Below are 18,531 nucleotides of genomic sequence, written 5' to 3'. Positions count from 1 at the left end.
GCCCCTGCTCCAGGTGCCAGGCCCAGGCCTCTGCTTGCACGGATCCTCCATTACAGGGATAGGGATGCAGCCCTGCGGAAGGCCAGAGATTCCCCGGATCTGCGTTTTAACAATGAGATTGTTACCATCTTCCCGGATTTCTCGGCGGCTACACAGAGGCTGAGGGCTGCGTTTGTCCATGTTAAAAAGCGGCTCCGTGAGCGACAATTACCCTACAGTATGCTATATCCTGCTAAACTGCGTGTGGTGTGTAAAGGCAAGACAGTTCTTTTTGGATCCTGCGGAGGCTGATCAATGGCTGGACTCCCTGGGCAGAGTGTGAGGATCCCGGAGGGCCGCTTGTTTCCCCTGTATTGCTGTTTTTCTCCTGTTGGGCCCTCTCCCTGGATCCTGCTACTCTGATGTGACACTTTATTCGTGAGGGGGTATGGGTGCTTTGACCGCTGGAGGTGTCCTTCTCCTGTTCGTTTGCCTCGGATGGCTACACTGCTCAGGCTCGAGTACTTGGTGGCTCTCTAGGAACACCCCTTATGCCTGTTTTTCACCCTCCTTTAACGACTTGGTTTTGTTTAGGGTTCAAGCTCGGGCAAGTTGGGGCTACGGGCAGGGTGGGGGGTTTGGTTTTTCAATTGGGGAATGTTCTACACCCTTCACAAGTTATTCATATGCTTTGCGGTTACTATCTGGTGCTATCTCTGACTCATGCTGCTGTGCTAACTCCTGCTGACTGGCCCTGGACGGAACTGCTTGGGCAGGGAGCGATGGTTCGGTCCCAATGGCTGTGGTCACTTTTCCTGTTACAATGGCTGTGGACACACTAACTGTTCTGTCCTGGAATGTTAGGGGTCTAAATGACAAAGTGAAGAGGGCCTTGGTGTTTAACTATCTTAATAAATACAAGCCTCAGGTGATATGCCTCCAAGAGACACACTTGACTGGGGCCAAAGTTATAGCCCTGAAGAGGGCGTTTGTGGCGCATGGTTTCCATTCCATGTTCTCTAATCACGCCAGGGGGGTGTCCATTCTAGTTACTCGATCTCTTAAATGCTCGGTGAAACATGTTGTTACTGATGTCTATGGGCGTTATGTCATTATCCTGTTACAGATAGATAATACGGTTTATACGTTCTTGTCTCTTTACATGCCTCCTCCGTTCACTTTGGCCTTTTGGGATAAGGTGATGGCACAGCTTTTGCAGGTGGAGGAGGGCCCCCTCATGATTGCGGGTGATTTCAACGCAGTCGTGACGCCCGATTTGGACAGGTGTCCGGGTGATGCGTCGGCTTCCTCCCCTCTGGCGGCCTTGATGGAGAAGTACCACCTGGTGGACTGCTGGAGGTGGAGGAATCCGTCGGGTAGGGAGTTCTCCTGCTACTCTGCCTCCTATAAAACGCTTTCTAGGATTGATTTGTGTCTTGTCTCTCCAGATCTGCTTTCGAGAATACTGTCTGTTTCCTATTTGCCCAGGGCTGTGTCGGATCACTCTCCTATGCAGGTTAAGCTTAGCCTTTCCTCATCGGTCGGATACAACCTGTGGCGCCTGAGTCCCCAGTGGCTCAATGAGGAAATTTTTTTTAACATCACGGCTAAGGAGATGACCCATTTCTGGCTGGTCAACCAGGAAACTGCCTCCGGGACTATTGTGTGGGACGCCTTTAAGGCGACCATGCGAGGTACCGTAGCCAGTGTGATCAAACAGCTTAGAGAGGACAGGGCGTGGAGGGTTGAATCTTTGCAATCGGAGGCATCGGCCGCTGAGGTGGAATACATCCGGAATCCCACTTCCGCTAACTATGCCTTGTGGAGGGACAGTGCCAGGCAACTGGACCTTGTCTTGTTGGAGAAAACCCAAAAATATTGCTTTACCAGAAACAGAGGGTGTTTGAATACGGTAATAAGAACAGTAAGATATTGGCGTATCTCTCTCGCTCTGAGCACCCGGCTACGGCCATCTCTGCTGTATATGATGACCAGCACCGTTTGTGCACGGAGGGACCGGAGATCGCGGGGGCCTTTCTGGATTTCTTTCATTCTCTGTACTCCTCCGGTGCTGCATACTCTCAGGAGGAATTGGCCTCTTACCTGCAGGACATCCCTGTGGTCTCTCTGGAGGCGGAGGATAGCCTGTCTCTCGAGGGACCTATTACTCGCACGGAGATTGGGGCTGCGATCTCCTCCTTTGCGGCTAATAAAACGCCAGGGTTGGACGGCTTTCCAATCGAGTGGTATAGGGCTTACTCGGAGGCTTTGATCCCACGTTTGTCTGCAGTGTATGCCGAAGCCTTTGAGAGTGGTGTGCTTCCGGCCTCCCTGCGCGAGGCGCTGATAGTGTTAATCCCCAAACCGCATAAGGATCCTACTTACTGTGAATCATACTGTCCCATATCCTTAATTAATGTTGACATCAAGATTCTGGTGAAGGTTTTAGCCCGTAGAGTGAACACTGTTATCTCTACTCTTATCCACTCAGATCAAACTGGGTTCATTCCCGGGCGCTCTGCGGCCATAAATCTACGACGCCTTTTTACGAATCTTCAGGTGCCAACTACTGGAGTGGATACTCGATTAATTGTGTCACTAGATGCTCATAAAGCATTTGACTCGGTGGAGTGGCCCTATCTGTTTGCGGTGTTGGGTAGGTTGGGATTTGGGCCGAATTTTGTCAAATGGGTGAAACTCCTTTATGATACCCCTGTTGCTCGCATTCGGGTTAATAACAAAATTACTGAGCAATTTCCTATCGGTCGGGGCACACGGCAGGGGTGCCCTCTGTCTCCCCTGTTGTTTGCCCTAGCACTGGAACCACTGGCTGCTCTGATTAGATGGGATGCTAGGATCCGGGGATGCAGGGTAGGGGACCTTGAAGAGAAAACGTCCTTGTATGCTGATGACATGCTTCTCTACTTGGCGGATCATCAGGACTCCTTGGATGCGGCCTTAGAGGTGATAGAATCCTTTGGGAGATACTCCGGGTTTAGAGTAAATTGGGACAAATCAGTGGCCTTTCCCTTTGACCCACTTAGGGCCCCTGCCCTGGCACTTCCGCGTCGGCTCCAGGTGGTGACTACGTTTAAGTACCTGGGGGTAGTCATCCAACAACCTGTCACGATGTTTGCTGACAATAACATTGCCCCAATGGTCCAACAGCTGAAGCAGACTCTGCCCACCTGGGACAAGCTGCCACTCAATCTGATGGGCAGGATTAATATTTTCAAAATGATATACTTGCCCCGTTTCCTCTACTTGTTCTGGCAGGCCCCGGTGTATTTACCCAAACGATTGTTTGTTAGTATTGAGTCCCTCCTATTATCTTTTATATGGGGGGCGAAACCTGCGAGGATTTCCCTTAGCACACTAAAACTCCCTGCTCATGCTGGGGGTCTGGCGGCTCCAGACCTCCAAGCCTACTATTTAGCGGCCCAACTGACGCATGTGCATGCCTGTTTTTTTCCTGACCTGCCAAATGCGGCGGTTATGGGATCATACGAGGCGCTCCTAAACTCCTTATATAGGAAGGGGCCTTTTCAGGGGGCGGGGGCTGAGATCATTCGGATGGCATGTAAGATAACTCATATGTGTAATACTAGGGTGGGAGGTTCCTCTTTTAACAAGTCCCCCAATACCCCACTATGGTATAATCCGGAATTGCGAGACCTGTATAAATTGGAAGATCCTAGGCGCTGGGCGGGCTTCGATCTGAAGTACGCTCATCAGCTGTTTTCAGATCATACGTTCAAGGCCTTTGCTGAGTTGCGGTCGGAGCTGGGGGTCCCCTCGACATGCTGGTTTTTGTACCAACAACTTAGGCATGCGGTGGCAGCGCAGTTTGGACTTCGGGGGGTCCACCTAGTTCCGACCCGGCTGGAGAAGGAACTGATGAATTCCGACCACGCTAAACTTATCTCTCGATACTATGGGTTGCTCCTTGGCGATGGGGGAGAGAAAATGGCAGCCTTGCAAGCGAAGTGGCAGGTGGATCTGCCACAGTTGGAGATGATGGATCTTCTCAACGCTCAGTCGCACGGGCTGATAGCAGCAGGAGATAGGATTATCCAACTGAATTACCTACACAGAATTTATTATACCCCTTACTGCTTGTATGTGATGGGGAGGATCCCCTCTCCGTCGTGCCCTCGCTGTCAAGGGGACAGGGGAGATTTCTTTCATATGGTGTGGTCGTGCCCGGTGATTCAATCCTTTTGGAAAGGGGTGTGTACTTTTATTGAAGAAAAACTGGCACTCCCGAACATCTGTTCCCCTGACAGGTGCCTTCTTGGCAATCTGGAGGAGGAGGGTCTTCGGCAGTCCCAGAGAACCCTACTGTGTGTTCTCTTTTTCTATGCCAAGAAACTGATTGCTCTGAGGTGGAAACAAGATACACCGCCTACGGTGACCGCCTGGATCGACTTGGTCAATAATGCCCTCCCTATGTATAAACTTACCTGTTTGGCCTGGGGGTGCCCGAAAAAATTTCGTAAGGTATGGTCCTCCTGGATGGAATCGGTGTTGGGGTCCACTGAGGTTTAGGCCTCCCGTGTATTGTATTATGTGTGGGAGGGAAGTCCGCTAGCCCTGTTTTTTAGTATGCTCTTCTCCGCTCCCGGGAATTTCTCCATTGGGGGTTTTTCCTACGGGGGCTGTGTCAGCAGATTCATTCTCTGGGTATGTCTGGCCAGATGGTACCTATACTGCTATTGAGGTTATATATTACGTGAAGGGTTACGTTACTGTTTATTTCTAAATAAAAATGTGGTGTATATCCATAAAAAAAAAAACATTAATAAAACTTCTTCTTTATTATTATCTGAGGGAGTACGGGGGGGCTGACTTCATTGCTGGCATGTCTCATCAGAGTTATCTGTTATGCTCCTGCTTTTTCTACTTGTTCTTTGCCATGTCCACAATTTTTTATACTTTGTACTGTACTCCTATGCCTGTATTGGTTTTGTTAACTGTGTTTGTGTGTTTTCACTAATAAAATACCTTTAAAAAAAAAAAAAAGGGAGGGAGTCCTGTGCTGATGTGAGGATAGGCCAGGACAGGTAATTTATGGTATTTGATAACATTAAATCAGATGTGCTCAATCAGTGCCACCTATCACCTATAAATATTTACTTTTCTATTTTTATTTTTATTGTAACTCCTACACTAAGTTATCAAACGAAATAACTGTATCCAACATTCAGGATCTTCCAACTCAATGAGAGGCTGAACATGGAGGGGCGTTGCGGTAGGGGGGATATACTTGCTACACCCAAAGTACTTACCAACTGCAATCAAGAGCCTGGGGCATTACCGAAAAAAAAGAACACTTCAGTGGGGGAAGGGCTGTCTTTTATTTAGGTAGGAAGAGGTGGTTCTGTGGGTTCCAGAGGAGGCGTTAACCCATTGTGTGCTGTCATGAGGTAGGGCCAGGAAAGCTACTGTAGGTGGAGAATGTACTTTAATTAGGAGTAGGGAATTCATTTAAAATGGGCATGGTTTTACAAGCGGCATATCATTATTTTAATTAAACATATAGAAGCTGTAGTTGTGGGCTAAAGAAATACAAAAGAAAACAGAAACAACAAAACGCTGGTAGTATTAGTAACAGTGCTATAACAGAGTTATAGTAACAGTACACATGTAAACACTCACCCTACGGTTTTAAAGGATGACTGCAGACAATCGCTACATGAACAATCATTCTGCACATTAAAGAAAAACAGGTGAAAAATCACTACAGTTACAAAAATATATTTGTCCTGTGCAATAAACTATGCTCAACAAGTATACAATGACAATGGTGTACCCAGCATAGTTGACACCCAGGTGGATACTTTATTAACAACTCCCCTCCCCAAGCTCCCTGGGGAGGGGGGTTTTGTGTTAGGAGGAGGGATTGGGGGGAAATTGTGCTAGGAGGGGGGATTTGTGCTAGGAGAGGGGATTGGGGGGGGGGGGGGTTGTGCTAGGAGAGGAAGATCGGGGAAAGATTTGTGTTAGGAGGGGGGGTTGGGGGAAATTTTGCTAGAAGGGAAGATTAGGAGGGGTTTTGCTAGGAGAAGACAATTTGTGCTGGGGGAGGAGTTGGGGGGGGGGGAAGCCAGAAAGGATTTGAGCTGGGAAGGGTAATTTGCAGGAGGTTGTGCTAGCGGAGTGGATTTAGGGGGATTTGTGCTAGGAGGCAATATTGGGAGAATTTATGCTAGGAGGGGGGATTTGGGGGAGAGGATTTGTGCTATGGTGGAAAATTTGAAGGGAAAGAGGATGTGTGGTAGTTGGGGTGAAGTAGAACTACAAGTAACGTTTTACTTTGGGATAGGGATTGACCGATTATCGGCAAAGCCAATAAATCGAGGGACGATATGCATTTTCCCCGATATATCGGAATCAGCCACCGAAGTGACCGATATTGCCGATGTTTCGAGAAAGTGTTGTACCAGAGTGATGCCTGCAGCTAGAGGCATCACCCCGATACCGGCGTCCATAGCTGAGAAGCCGCTCGGCTGTCATTACAAGGAGCGGGAGGGGACATTCCCCCCCCCCCGCCGCTTTCCGCGGCTCACCCAGGTCTCCCATCCCATCGGGAGACCCAGGCAACCAGCCTGCATGGCCGCCGAAGACCCGATCAAAGCCGCATTCAGTTCTGATCGGGTCCTTATGCAAAAACCTGGAAGTGATGTCATGACATCACTTCTGGATACTGGCGCCAGATTAAAAAAATGACAGCATTCAAAACAGCCAAACTTGGTGTTTTGAATGCGTTTAAGTGCAGAGGAGGGGATTGGGGTCCCCTCAGGCCCCTTTAGACCCCCAGATCCCTCCAGAAGAGTACCTGTCAAAGAAAAAATAAATAAAACATTGTTTTTTAAATGCACAAAAAAATCAGCGCATATCGGGCAATACCGATATGCATTGACCAAAATATTGGTATCGGTATCGGCAACGAAAAACCGATATCGGTCGATCACTACTCACTACTGGGGGGGGGGGGGGAGTAGCTGGTCTAGCCTAGGATGCAAAATATTCTAGCACCAGCCCTGGCTGTGTTTGCAAGAGAGCTGAGGAGAGGGCAGAAGAATCGTTAGTTTCAGGGGCATAATCGTGAGTTACAGGTGCAGGGGCGTAGGGTGAAGGGTGTGAAGGCAGGTAGGATGTGTAGGGGAAATGTGTGGAGTGAAGTGTAGAGGATATGATGGTGGGCAGTATATGTAGGAGAGAAGGGTGGGCAGTATGTTTAGGAGAAGTATCCAGAACTTTGCAAAATCGTTTTACTACTGACTGTCAGCAAGGATGACTCTGCTGACGCTGTCAGAAACCCCAGTTAAGGTGGGGGGCTGTGAAGCAGGATGGGAAGGTAATCTGATATGAAGGAAGAGGTAATGTGATGGGATTGGAAAAGGATTTTCAGGGACTGTGTAGTGGTGACTGTAGAGAGATTATTGGAAAGAGCCATGGATGTTGGTGGAGCCTGCTGCCTAATTGAAGGGAATGGACACTGCAAACACTGACCAGCTGCGCTTCACACACTGAACAGAGAGATCACCTACTGACACAGAAATTGGTGAGAGGCTGTTGGCCTAAACCATACTTTGACCGAAAAGGAACAGTGTTGTCTGCAAGTAACACAGAATCAGTGGCCTTTGCCAGTTCTTAAAGGGATATTACCCTAAGTGCTCCAATATAAGCGTTGGGCCCCAAGCTGGCTAGTGGAGGAAGGGGGAAATATATTACAGATTTCTGTTGTGGGGGTGTAGTATACATCTGCATTCAATTTTGCCCACCCAGCCATGTGTGTCAGAGTGTGTGGTGTTATTTGCAGAGTTGTGGGCACAGGAACAGGGGACCCGATATAGAAAAGGGCTCCTTCAGGGGTAAGTGCTACACTGTTGTAAAGTCTCAAGGTTTTCACCTTAATGCATTCTATGCATTAAGGTGAAAAACCTTTGCTGTTGCAGCTGCCCCCAGACCCCCCATATTCTAACCTGCACCCCATTGTTCCAGCGAGGAGCACGAGCCCAGCGCCGCTGTCTGGGGTCCTCCTTGGATAGATTGATAGCAGCAGAAGCGATTGGCTCCCGCTGCTGTCAATCCAGTGAGCCGGGATCGGGGGGGGGGGGGCTGAGTCCAGCTGTCTGTGTCAATGGACGCAGCACTGGGAACCGTGAACACGTGTGCATGGGTGCCCCAATGGAAAGCGGCATTTCGTGGGGGCAACCAGATGAAGAGGAGAAGCCAGGAGCACCATCAGGGCACCTCAGAAGAGGAGGATCAGGGCTGCTCGGTGCAAAACCCTTGCACAGAGCAGGTAAGTATAAGGGTCCTTTCACACGAGCCGTGCGCTCGGCGGACTCCGTTTTTCTCAGCAGGGGTCGATCCGCCGATCCTCACTGAGCAGGCGAATGACAGCTCCGTCTCCACTTACTTTGCAGAGACGGAGCTATCAGAGCCCCGCTCTCCTCTATGGGAGATTGGAAGAAAATGGGCCGCCTGACGGACGGATGGAAAATAGGGTTTCCATCCGTCCGGATTTCACGGACAGGATCGGATAGCAGCAGGTGCCAGCAGACATGTCTCCGCTGACATCTGCTGCTCCATAGAGGTACATGGAGCATCCGATCAGGTGCGCCTGAAAAACTGACAGGCGGACCGGATCGGAAAGCCCGCGTGAAGGGGGCCTAAGATATTTGTTGTTTTTAAAAAAAAAAAAATAGCCAGTGAAATAGAAATGCTAATGAAAAAAATAAAATTATCACTATATGAATAGGCCCTTGCAGTTAATTGGTAAAATAAATGTTGGGAGCCAATAAAATTGTAAACATGGACCCAATATTTTTTGAGTTAATGATCTATTTGTACTATAAGATATTGTTTTTGTTCTAACAGTTGCCCCTGGGTAAAAGGCAATTAGCAATAAATGGCCCCCAAGACACCTAAAAAAAAATATAAGCTTACAGCAAACATATTGGTAGTGAACAATCTAGCTCTGTAAGGTATGTGAATGTTACTATCCCATATTTAGAATTCAGTTTGTATGCATTTATTTGGTTCTTCATTAAGGTTCATCGTGTTGGAAAAATATGTGACTTGTTAAGCAAAAAGGTTCATTACCTTTGACAACTAGTACATTTAATAGGGTTAAGCTTCCATAGAACACCATTTGCCAGTCTACTCCCAATTGCATTTTAAATTTCAGTTCAGCGTAACTTACCAGTCTAAAGTCAAGTATTCTATTCTGAATCTGCTATCTCGTAGCAAGAGATTTAATGATAATTAATAAATTCCAACAGCTGTGTAAACATTCTAAGAAAATTGGCCTGTTGAATACAGATGTTTTAGAACTTATTTTCAACGTCATAGCATCACCTTTTCCTGCCTTAATATTTAAATATATATATATATATATATATATATATATATATATATATATATATATATATATATATATATATATTTATTTTTTTCCAAATATCTTATACTTTTATCTCCTCCTCACACGTACCCCTTCTTGCTTAGGTGAGAATGACACATCTTCTGCCACCCACAGTCTGATGGGGGAACCATATCCTGTGTCCTCAAAGGCTGAAGGCATGGAAGTCCAAGGCATCGCGAGAATATAACGCGACCTTGCGCAGACTTTTTTGACCAAGGGGCTATTAGAAAGTAATAGCTGGCTCCTGATATGCCAACCAGGAGCCAAATTGGCAGCACAAGAGTAGCAAGATGGGGTTTGGGGGGTGGGGGACTTCAGCTGTGAGTACAACATGGACTGGTAAGTCTTTTTTTAATTTTATATCATAACATTTACTGTAGCGCCTTAAAATTTATTTTGACAGATAGGTGAAAGGTCCTAGTTAACATCAGGAGGCCAGCACAGAGAAATCAACTGGTTGGAAAAATAAAAAGGTTATTACTAATGCATATGATTTACTCATGCCCATTGTTCATTATTGCATGCTTTTCACATATACTATATTTTGAGTGTTTGAGTAATTAATTCTTAACCTCCTGTAGCCAGTGTTGCTATAGCTGCCTTAACCACTTCAATTTAGAGCACTTTTAACTCCTTCCTGCCCAGGCCAATTTTCAGCTGTCGCACTTTGAATGACAGTGGCTGACTGTACCCATATGACATTTTTATAATTTTGTTCACACAAATAGAGCTTTTCTTTTGGTGGTATTCGCCACAGTTTTTTTTTTTTTTTTTGCTAAATAAACAGAAAGACTGAAAATGTTGAAAATAAAACTTTGCAAATAAATAATCTTTCATAATAAGTTTAAACCAAAATGTATTCTGTCCCATTTCTTTGGTTACAATAACCCAAATCAGTGTTTATTACTTAGTCTTTAGGAAAGTTAAAGAGTCCACAAACTATGGTATATACAGTATATTTGAAAATTGATCAATCCTGATGTACTGACGGCTTATCTCATTACTTGAGGGCCAAAAACGCCAGGACAGTACAAAAACCCCCCAAATTACCCCTTTTTGGAAAGTAGTCAGTCCAAGGTATTTAGTAAGAGGCATGGCGAGTTTTTTTAAGTTGATTTTTTTTTAATCACTTTTTTTGGAAAATAAAGAAATTAAAAAAAAAATTGTTTTCATCACAATTTTTTTTTGTTACTTATACTATTACCAGTGCAGTGCACCATCATCATATAACTGGTGTGGTGGTGATCAGGGACACTGACTGGTGACAGTATGTAAAATATATAAATATATATATATATATATATATATATATATATATATATATTTTTTTTTTTAATAAAATTTTCTATTTTCTTTTTGTTTATTTTTTTTTAAACATTATGATTGCTTATACCAGTTAGTTTTATTGGTATAAGCAACCATTGAAAGAGGTGAGTTTTTGGATCTTATAGTGGAAAGTTAGGTAGTCATTTCTGCCACCATCCCGAGAGAATATTGTGTAGGTTGTGATGCCTCAGGTCAGGTGTGGGATTTTAAGGGCAGGAGTAAAGGAGGTATGCAGTAGTAAATAAAATAAAATTTATTATACAGTGTATTTATATACAACAGAGGAGTGAATATATGGGTAAAGTCCCATTGTGCAGGTGAAGAGGAAATATAAGTTGTGTTACATGTGATAAGTACGTGACTTGAAAGTATCGTGGATAGGTCCAGCTCTGCAGTTCCTCTTGTCAAAGGACAGGGATTAGTGCAGAGAGGGGACCTGATCGGTAATCCGACATGTTTCGGCCTATCAAGGCCTTTATCAAGGATGTGTCACCGATTCTAAGAATAATTGAAAATAAATATATATAAATATCAGATCATGATATCATGGTGATTCAAAAACAATTGATATAAAGTATGGTTGAACATACATATTTGTCCACTTCTTAGGGTATTGCCTCCCCAAAGTTTCTCCAGGTGCTACAGGAACAGTGTGCTGTGTTGGTGAGAAAATGGCGAATTTAGAAAGGAATTGGATATACAGAGGTTTACTCATAAATATAATAGTGATAATTACTTCTTGGGTAGCATGTCTGGTCCCAGGGTCCAATGTGGTTGAGGTTAGGAAAACTCCCACATTGATAGTAATCGTCTGTAATTATAGGTGTATAGGCTTAATATCTGGAGTACATGCCGATGATAGTAAGTACATAAATTGTTTGGAAAAAGTTAGGTTTGGTTAAGGAGATATGGTAAGTCTCCTACCAAATCTAAACTTACATTTTGGTTGGTTCCTGAATGGTAAAGTAACCGTTGCAGGATCTAGTCCGTTTGGAGACGATTCCTGTGAAAAAAATGATGAACAGCTGTTGTCTGCAAGGTCCGTGTTCCTCCCTGGGTTCGGGAGAGACTGAGACATTGCAGTGTTCCCCGGCCTTTTATGGGCAGTCACGCATGCGCCGTCGTGCGCTGTGTGATGCCGATGGGCGGAGTCCGTGATACGGTGTGATGCGCGCCTGCGTGAAGCTGGAAGCCGCATCCCTTGTAACCGTGCGGACGTGCCTTCATGGCCGCCGACACGGAATAGAAGCCGAGATCCCTGACAGGGATAGAGGAAGGTAGAGAGACCCCCCCATCGGTTTCAGATGCCCCGATCCCGGAGGATTCGGGGCTTACCGTGCCGGGAGCTCCTGGAGATTAAGGGGTAGAGGCAAAAGGAGTTGGACAATCTGGTTAAATAAGCTTGATTATGCGATGGTGCACTGTGCAACAGTGTCATCACATATATGTATCAATAATACGTTTACAATATTATAACATTAATTAGGACATAGAATGAAAATTGCAGCATATATATTAAGAAGAAACGTCTGTGAGAGAATGTGGGTGGGTCGGAGGGAGAGATTGTGGTCGGTCTAACCAGTTAAAAGATACTGGGTAAAAGATACTGGGTAGAGTGGCCCAATGATGTTGTATGGGAATCAAAAGGTCTATGGTGAACCATAGTGGAGTCGGGAGTACAGGTTGTATGAATCTTGGAGGGGGGGGTTGTCAGTTGAGATTGTGCATATACTTTTGGGGGTTCCAGGGCCGATTCTGTGTCCTGGTAGGGGGTTTAATCTTTTTTCCCCGATGAAAAGCCTTGTAAGAAGGGACGGAAGCTTTGTGCTTCATTTAACCCGGGCGGGATAGTAGCTTTAAGTCGCGAAATCCATCGCATTTCCAGTTGCAATAAGGTTTTATTCCAATCACCCCCTCGTAACGGGATGTGGATCCTGTCCAGGGCCATGAATTTGATTTTAGGCATTTTGTAGTTGTGGTATTCTTTTACGTGTCTCCCTAGTGGGACATAGAAGTTGCCAACATGCATGGTCTGAAGATGTTGACTTACTCGTTTGCCAAACTCCTGTCGGGTTTTCCCTATCTAAAAGGACCCGCATTCGCAGGTCATCATGTAGACTATTCCCCTGGTCTTGCAGTTGCAAAAATGTTTCGGGTGAAATGGGTCACCATTGGGTAACATGGTATTGATCGTTTGGGAGATAACGTAACATTGGGCACAGGACCCGCAGGGGAACGTGCCTTTTGTTTTGCAGGGGTCTTTTTTGGATCCTTCTTTGAATTCACTTTTTACCAATTGTTGTTGTAGCGAGCCGGCTTTTCTGAAGGTGATGGGTGGATGTTGAGGTAGGAGTTTAGAGGTGCTGGGTTCTTCCAAAAGGATGGACCAATTTTTTGTGAGGATATTTCTGATTTCCTGGTGTTCGTTGGTGAATCTGATGATTATTCGGGTATCTGGTTCGGTTTGAGTTGGTTTTTTATTTTTGAAGAGCAGTGTTTCTCTGTCTTGTTGATTGGCACGATTAAAGGCCTTGCGTAGTGATGTTTTGGTGTAGCCTCTTTGTGATAGTCGAGTAGTTAGTGCATTGGCTTCTATTTGGAATTTTGCTGGATCTGAGCAGTTCCTTTTTAGCCTTAAGTATTGGCTATAGGGTATTGAGTTGATTAGAGGTTGAGGGTGAAAACTTGAGGCATGGAGAATCGAGTTGCCTGCTGTATCCTTTCTGAACAGTGTGGTGGAGATTTTGCCCATAGTATCTTTATATATTAAAGTGTCGAGAAAAGATACTTGTTGTTTGTTATAGGTCATCGTGAAGAACATATTGTGTTCGTTCTGGTTCATCCTGGTTAATAGGTCTTTTATCATGTATTCCGGTCCATTCCATATAATCAATATATCGTCAATATATCTTTGCCATATAAGGATTTTGTCAGCGTAGATGGTGTTTACCTCGTTTGATAAAAATTCTTGCTCCCATGAGCCTAGGTAGATATTGGCATAAGATGGGGCGCAGCTGGTTCCCATAGCTACCCCACATGTTTGGATGTAGTAGTTGCCGCCAAAGGTGAAGATGTTGTGGTTGAGTATATAATCCAGCATGTCAATGATGAATTTATTGAAGTTTTGGTCTCGTTCACTGTGGCAATGAAGTATGTTTTCAACTGCCTGTAGTCCTTTGGCTTTAGTTCTTTGACTTTAAAACTGGTTTGGATGCCCGACATGAGGGTCTCCCATTCATCGCCAACCAGATCTCCCACATCTTTTTGCCCAAATACCAACCTGGATAGATTCGAAACCATCAAAGATGTGAACCTATTTGCCAGAAATTTATTACTCAAAACCTTTTATCAAAAACAACCTCAACCCTCACAACCTGCATCCACATTAACCGCGGCTGAGTTTAGAGCCATCCGCGACCTCAACCTACTACTTCAGGAAAGTGACCTAGATGATTGGGACGATCCAACTGAATTAGATAAAGAATCTGACGAAGAAGAACGGGAAACACCCCCTGACCAATTGTCCTTCAAAAGGAAATCTAATAAATTCCCATCCCTCAACCTTAACCCAGCAATTGCACTCTTCGTCCGACAAACCACTAAAGATATAGAATCAATTAAAGAGAAACAACACACGTCGAACTTAACAAACAAGCAAAAGCAAGCCCTCCAGGAACTTAGAAATAATGATGACATCATCATCAAACCCTCAGACAAGGGAGGAAATGTAGTCATCATGAACAAAGAAAAATATAAACACATGTGTCATACAATATTGTCGAATACTAAATGCTACAAGAAGATCCTTCCCATAATTAAAAATCTTATGAAGAAATCTTCTACTCCAAAATCGATAATGCATTCAAGAATGGCATCATCTCCCAAACATTGTGGGAATATATCAGAACACCACATCCAAGAACCCCCACACTATACGCCCTACCGAAACTACACAAGAACTTGATCCACCGGGAAGACCAATCATCTCGGGTAATGGAAGCATTTCAGAATCTATGAGCAGGGTCATAGACAGATACTTACGCCCTCATGTCAAAGAACTACCCTCATATACCCAAGATACCCTTCATCTCCTGAGGATACTCAATGACATCACTGTTCCAGAAGAAACATACCTAATCACCATAGACGTCGAATCATTATACAACAATATACCCCACACCAAAGGACTACAGGCAGTTGAAAACATACTTCATTGCCACAGTGAACGAGACCAAAACTTCAATAAATTCATCATTGACATGCTGGATTATATACTCAACCACAACATCTTCACCTTTGGCGGCAACTACTACATCCAAACATGTGGGGTAGCTATGGGAACCAGCTGCGCCCCATCTTATGCCAATATCTACCTAGGCTCATGGGAGCAAGAATTTTTATCAAACGAGGTAAACACCATCTACGCTGACAAAATCCTTATATGGCAAAGATATATTGACGATATATTGATTATATGGAATGGACCGGAATACATGATAAAAGACCTATTAACCAGGATGAACCAGAACGAACACAATATGTTCTTCACGATGACCTATAACAAACAACAAGTATCTTTTCTCGACACTTTAATATATAAAGATACTATGGGCAAAATCTCCACCACACTGTTCAGAAAGGATACAGCAGGCAACTCGATTCTCCATGCCTCAAGTTTTCACCCTCAACCTCTAATCAACTCAATACCCTATAGCCAATACTTAAGGCTAAAAAGGAACTGCTCAGATCCAGCAAAATTCCAAATAGAAGCCAATGCACTAACTACTCGACTATCACAAAGAGGCTACACCAAAACATCACTACGCAAGGCCTTTAATCGTGCCAATCAACAAGACAGAGAAACACTGCTCTTCAAAAATAAAAAACCAACTCAAACCGAACCAGATACCCGAATAATCATCAGATTCACCAACGAACACCAGGAAATCAGAAATATCCTCACAAAAAATTGGTCCATCCTTTTGGAAGAACCCAGCACCTCTAAACTCCTACCTCAACATCCACCCATCACCTTCAGAAAAGCCGGCTCGCTACAACAACAATTGGTAAAAAGTGAATTCAAAGAAGGATCCAAAAAAGACCCCTGCAAAACAAAAGGCACGTTCCCCTGCGGGTCCTGTGCCCAATGTTACGTTATCTCCCAAACGATCAATACCATATTACCCAATGGTGACCCATTTCACCCGAAACATTTTTGCAACTGCAAGACCAGGGGAATAGTCTACATGATGACCTGCGAATGCGGGTCCTTTTATATAGGGAAAACCCGACAGGAGTTTGGCAAACGAGTAAGTCAACATCTTCAGACCATGCATGTTGGCAACTTCTATGTCCCACTAGGGAGACACGTAAAAGAATACCACAACTACAAAATGCCTAAAATCAAATTCATGGCCCTGGACAGGATCCACATCCCGTTACGAGGGGGTGATTGGAATAAAACCTTATTGCAACTGGAAATGCGATGGATTTCGCGACTTAAAGCTACTATCCCGCCCGGGTTAAATGAAGCACAAAGCTTCCGTCCCTTCTTACAAGGCTTTTCATCGGGGAAAAAAGATTAAACCCCCTACCAGGACACAGAATCGGCCCTGGAACCCCCAAAAGTATATGCACAATCTCAACTGACAACCCCCCCCTCCAAGATTCATACAACCTGTACTCCCGACTCCACTATGGTTCACCATAGACCTTTTGATTCCCATACAACATCATTGGGCCACTCTACCCAGTATCTTTTACCCAGTATCTTTTAACTGGTTAGACCGACCACAATCTCTCCCTCCGACCCACCCACATTCTCTCACAGACGTTTCTTCTTAATATATATGCTGCAATTTTCATTCTATGTCCTAATTAATGTTATAATATTGTAAACGTATTATTGATACATATATGTGATGACACTGTTGCACAGTGCACCATCGCATAATCAAGCTTATTTAACCAGATTGTCCAACTCCTTTTGCCTCTACCCCTTAATCTCCAGGAGCTCCCGGCACGGTAAGCCCCGAATCCTCCGGGATCGGGGCATCTGAAACCGATGGGGGGGTCTCTCTACCTTCCTCTATCCCTGTCAGGGATCTCGGCTTCTATTCCGTGTCGGCGGCCATGAAGGCACGTCCGCACGGTTACAAGGGATGCGGCTTCCAGCTTCACGCAGGCGCGCATCACACCGTATCACGGACTCCGCCCATCGGCATCACACAGCGCACGACGGCGCATGCGTGACTGCCCATAAAAGGCCGGGGAACACTGCAATGTCTCAGTCTCTCCCGAACCCAGGGAGGAACACGGACCTTGCAGACAACAGCTGTTCATCATTTTTTTCACAGGAATCGTCTCCAAACGGACTAGATCCTGCAACGGTTACTTTACCATTCAGGAACCAACCAAAATGTAAGTTTAGATTTGGTAGGAGACTTACCATATCTCCTTAACCAAACCTAACTTTTTCCAAACAATTTATGTACTTACTATCATCGGCATGTACTCCAGATATTAAGCCTATACACCTATAATTACAGACGATTACTATCAATGTGGGAGTTTTCCTAACCTCAACCACATTGGACCCTGGGACCAGACATGCTACCCAAGAAGTAATTATCACTATTATATTTATGAGTAAACCTCTGTATATCCAATTCCTTTCTAAATTCGCCATTTTCTCACCAACACAGCACACTGTTCCTGTAGCACCTGGAGAAACTTTGGGGAGGCAATACCCTAAGAAGTGGACAAATATGTATGTTCAACCATACTTTATATCAATTGTTTTTGAATCACCATGATATCATGATCTGATATTTATATATATTTATTTTCAATTATTCTTAGAATCGGTGACACATCCTTGATAAAGGCCTTGATAGGCCGAAACATGTCGGATTACCGATCAGGTCCCCTCTCTGCACTAATCCCTGTCCTTTGACAAGAGGAACTGCAGAGCTGGACCTATCCACGATACTTTCAAGTCACGTACTTATCACATGTAACACAACTTATATTTCCTCTTCACCTGCACAATGGGACTTTACCCATATATTCACTCCTCTGTTGTATATAAATACACTGTATAATAAATTTTATTTTATTTACTACTGCATACCTCCTTTACTCCTGCCCTTAAAATCCCACACCTGACCTGAGGCATCACAACCTACACAATATTCTCTCGGGATGGTGGCAGAAATGACTACCTAACTTTCCACTATAAGATCCAAAAACTCACCTCTTTCAACGAATACCCCGGATGGATAACACATCCACGTCCTCTCGGATCTTTGGAAACACTATATTCCACTAAACTACAATTCTTGGTTGCTAGGCAGCAAGCACCTACCTACCTAATCCAGGCTAACATAGCCTTCATTGTGGAACTTCCTCCACAGTTTCAGTAAGGCATTGTTAAAACCTGTTTTTCACCAACACCTTTCTCCTACAAAGAAAGGATGACTGAAGAAGAAGAAAAAGATGTGGGAGATCTGGTTGGCGATGAATGGGAGACCCTCATGTCGGGCATCCAAACCAGTTTTAAAGTCAAAGAACAAACTGAATCAGATATCCTGGCACTATTCAGGACACTCCAAAAACACCTGGAGAGAAAGTCTGCGCTTCACTGGCACATTAAGACCTTCGAACGCTATATCAGTGAGAAAATCAACCCTGTAGGTTTAAGAATCCAAATTTTCCCTACTATGGAAAACATCACAACCCAACTCAAAAAAGAATGGGAAAACCAACTAAACGAATGTTCACGGAATTTA

The sequence above is a fragment of the Pelophylax lessonae genome, assembly GCF_965119305.1.
Source record: "Pelophylax lessonae genome assembly, chromosome: 1".
NCBI classification, from domain to species: Eukaryota; Metazoa; Chordata; class Amphibia; order Anura; family Ranidae; genus Pelophylax; species Pelophylax lessonae.
This window is presented reverse-complemented; position numbering follows the sequence as displayed.